This window comes from Benincasa hispida, chromosome 4 (genome assembly GCF_009727055.1).
Source record: "Benincasa hispida cultivar B227 chromosome 4, ASM972705v1, whole genome shotgun sequence".
Classification (NCBI taxonomy): domain Eukaryota; kingdom Viridiplantae; phylum Streptophyta; class Magnoliopsida; order Cucurbitales; family Cucurbitaceae; genus Benincasa; species Benincasa hispida.
The window spans coordinates 30,865,989-30,870,448 of NC_052352.1; the positions used below are offsets into that span (position 1 = coordinate 30,865,989).

The following is a 4,460-nucleotide window of genomic DNA, read 5'->3' on the forward strand; positions in this document are numbered from 1 at the left end:
CAAATGATACAAATAGCAGGATAGTTCAGAGGTCGGCATGGTGAAGATCCGCACGCCCATCTACGAAGCTTCATTGAAATTTGCAACACTTTTATGTTCCCTAATATTTCCCCAGAAGAGGTTCGACTCACGTTATTTCCATTTTCACTATGCGATAAAGCAAGAAAATGGGCATACTCTCTCGAACCAGGAGAGATAACGTCATGGGAACAAGCTGTGGAGAAGTTTATGAAGAAGTATTTCCCTCCCATAGAAAATGCCAGAAGGAGGAAATTGATCACTAACTTCAAACAAGAAGAAGATGAATCGCTCAGTGACGCATGGGCGAGATTCAAGAGACTAGTATGCGATTGCCTACACAATGGATTGTCGGATTGCCTCCAAATGGAGATTTTCTATCATGGACTCAACTCTGCATCGCAGACAGTTGCCAATGCGGTAGTAGCAGGAGGTATTGTGGACAAAACATATGATGAAGCAAAGAATATTCTTGATTGCATCTCAAAAAACCACGAAGATTGGCAAGAAAGCGATCAAAGAACAAAGCCCAGAGAAGGTAATACGAGTAATGGTGCCATCGCATCATTACAAAATCAGATGAATGTAATGATAAACTTGTTGCAAGGCATCGCAATAAACAATTCAGGAACTCGAAATGGGCAAGTTAATGTGATAGAGCAAACAAGCACCAGCTGTGTTGTATGTGAAGAATCACATTCTTTTGAAGAATGCCCACGAAATCCTCAATCAGTTTACTTTGTAAAAAACAATCCTTTTTCAAACACTTACAACCCGGGGTGGCGAAATCACCTTAATTTTTCTTGGAAGAACAACCAACAGTAAGGCAGTCAGCTTGTGGCTCAGAGAGAGAGATCGCTAGGATTTTTCGATAAAACTATTGGACAACAGCAAGCTAGCAGTTCCCAAACACCATCCTCATCATCACTGGAAAACTTGTTGAAGCAATACATCGAAAAGAATGAAACAGTCCTTCAAACCAAGCTACATCCATCTGCAATTTGGAAATTCAAATTGGATAAATTGTAGGAGAGCTAAAGAACAGACCCCAAGGGACATTGCCTAGCTCAACTGAGCTTCCACGCAATCCAGGGAATACGGGGAAAGAACACTGCCAAGAAGTCACCCTAAGGAGTGGAAAGGCAGTGATAGAAGTCAGAAAGGAGCCTCGCAAGACCAAGTCAAAGGAGCAACCGACGATTGAATGAAAGAAGCCTATATCGCAGAATGAATCAAAGGAGTCTGAAACTAGGGAACCAGAAGATGCAATCACCTCTAAGCCTCTAGACCATGAAACACTGAAAGTACAACTACCTTCATTCCCTCAAAGACTGAAAAAGAAACATAACGATGAAGGTCAGTATCAACGTTTCTTGAAAATATTGAAACAATTGCACATCAATATTCCATTCATAGATGCAATAGAGCAGATGTCGGTGTATGCAAAATTTTTGAAGGACATTGTCTCGAAGAAGAGAAGCATGAGAAAATTCGCCACGGTGGCATTGACACAAGAATCCAACACAATAATCCCACCAAAGATGCGCGACCCAGGCAGTTTCACAAGACCCTGCTCAATAGGAGGAATCTATATTAGTCAAGCATTATGCGATCTTGGGGCAAGCATAAACTTAATGCCCCTTTCAATCTTCAAAAGATTGAATGTGGGATAGCTAACACCCACAACGGTGACTCTTCAACTCACCGATAGATCCTTGGTGCACCCTGAAGGGAAATTAAAGGATGTTTTGGTAACAATAGACAGATTCATTCTACCTGCAGACTTCATTTTCTTAGATTATGAAGTTGATAAAGATGTTTCAATTATATTAGGACGATCATTCTTGTCTATTGGTCGTGCTCAAATAGATGTGCATAAGGGAGAAATCACAATGAGCGTCAACGGAAAGAAGCTAAAGTTTAATATTATCAAGGCAATGAAGTTCCCAGATGAGGAAGGCCTATCAGATTCCAAAGATGAACACACCCGCGCTGAAAATTGGGAGTCCGAGGAAAAAAATGAAAAAAGAGAGGATGCGACAACATCCATAGAGACTTGCCATGCGATAATAAAGATATTAAAGAATGAGGAAATGCTGAATTTGGATGAAGAAAGAAAAACACAGAAGCCCTCTTTAGAGCAACCACCTACACTAGAACTAAAAACTCTACCGACCCACTTGAAGTACGTATTCTCGGCCAGAATGAAACCTTATCAGTCAACATATCCTCTGCGTTACCTGAAGAAAAAGAAACTGCATTGTTTTAAAGAAATATATTAGAGAAATCAGATGGACGCTCGCAGACATCAGAGGTATTAGCCTGACGTATTGCATGCATCGAATCCGACTTGAAGAAAATCAGAAGGGCTCAATAGAACCTCAACATAGACTAAACCCTACGATGAAGGAGGTTGTCAAAATAGTAATCATCAAATGGTTAGATGTCGGCATTATCTACCCTATCGCAGATAGCACGTGGGTTAGCCCCGTGCAATGTGTTTCCCAAAAAGAGTGGGATGACAGTGGTTGCTAATGCAAACAATGAATTGATCCCCATGAGGACCGTCACATGTTGGGGATTTGTATGGACTACAGGAAACTTAACGCGGCGACAAAGAAAGATCATTTCCTCTTGCTTTTCATTGATCAAATGCTCGACCGATTAGCGGGGAATAATTATTTCTGCTTCCTTGATGGGTACACAGGCTATAACCAAATTATGATTGCACCAGAGGATCAAGAAAAGACCACGTTCACATGTCCATATGGAACGTTCGCCTTTTGTCGCATGCCTTTTGGATTATGCAATGCTCCCAGTATGTTTCAAAGGTGTATGATGGCAATCTTCTCCGAGTACCTTGAAGACTCAGTTGAAATATTTATGGATGATTTCTCAGTCTATGGGCAAACATATGAAATCTGTCTGCAAAACCTGGAGAGAATACTAAAAAGATGTGAAAAAACTAATCTGGTATTGAATTGGGAAAAGTGCCATTTTATGGTCAAAGAAGGAATTGTGCTCGGGTACAAGGTTTCAAGGAATGGGTTAGAGGTGGATAAAGCAAAATTTGAAGCTATAGAAAAACTTCCACCTCCAGCGAATGTGAAAGCTTTAAGGAGTTTCCTAGGACATGCAGGGTTTTACAGAAGGTTTGTGAGGGACTTTTTCAAGATCGCTCGACCTTTGAATGTGTTGTTGGAAGCTGATAGACCCTTTGATTTTAATTCACACTGCCTCACTGCATTCAAAGCACTAAAGGACGCTTTGATTACAACGCCAAAATCTAATCGCACCCGATTGGGCAAAACCATTCAAACTGATGTGCGGTGCCAGCGGATATGTGAGGGGGTAGTCTTGGCACAAAAAGTAAAGACAATGTTACACCCTATTGCATATGCTAGCAGAACATTAAACTCCATGCAGGCGAATTACACCACCACCGAGAAGGAACTTTTAGCGGTAATTTTTGCGATTGAAAAATTCAGACCTTACTTGTTGGGATCAAAGGTGATAGTCCACATAGACCACTCTACGATAAGATATTTGATGACCAAAAAAGATGCGAAGCCTAGACTAATCCGATGGGTTCTCTAAGATTTATGTAGATAGAATAGTCATTCAGTATGGAGTCTCAGTGTCGATAGTGTCAGATCGAGACTCAAGGTTTACTTCGAAATTCTAGCCTAGTTTGCAGAAGGCTATGGGCATTAAATTGCATTTCTGTACGGCTTTTCATCCACAGACGGATGGACAGTCTGAAAAAATTATACAGACACTGGAAGATATGTTAAGAGCATGCGTGTTACAGTTCAAAGGAAGTTGGGATACGCAATTATCGTTGGTCGAATTTGCATACAACAAGAGTTATCATTCAACTATCAGAATGGCTCCCTATGAAGCATTATACGATAGACCATGTAAGACCCTGGTATGTTGGAACGAAGTTGGAGAACAAAAATTATTGGGTCCAGAATTAGTTCAGCAAACAACTGAGAATATGAAGCTTATCAGAATAACCTTAAGACGGCTCGGGATGGACAGAAGAGTTATGCAGATAAGCGAAGAAGAAAACTAGAATTTGAAGTCAGAGATCAGATATTTCTTCGATTGTCTCCATAGAAAGGAATTCTCTGACTTGGGAGAAAAGGAAAGTTAAGTCCACGATATAGCAGACCATATGAGATTGTGGAACGAATTGGCCCAGTAGCTTATAAACTGCAGTTACCTCCAGAGTTAACTCGTATTCATGACGCATTCCATGTGTCAATGTTGAGGAAGTATATGCCTGATCCTACGCACATACTAGCAGAACAACCAGTACAACTCAAGGAAGATTTATCATACGAAGAAGAGCCTATCGAGATTTTAGAAAGAAAAGACCAAAAGAATAAGATGATACCTTTGATAAAGGTATTATGGTGTAATCATGCAATTGAGGA

General features: G+C 40.6%; 1 non-coding gene across 1 annotated transcript; it reads right to left on the reverse strand.

Annotated features, from left to right (window-relative positions):
• Nucleotides 1-261: 261 nt before the first annotated feature.
• LOC120076958 lies at nucleotides 262-368 on the reverse strand. Its single transcript, XR_005481702.1, has one exon. It is a non-coding gene; the product is annotated as a small nucleolar RNA R71 (small nucleolar RNA).
• Nucleotides 369-4,460: the final 4,092 nt, after the last annotated feature.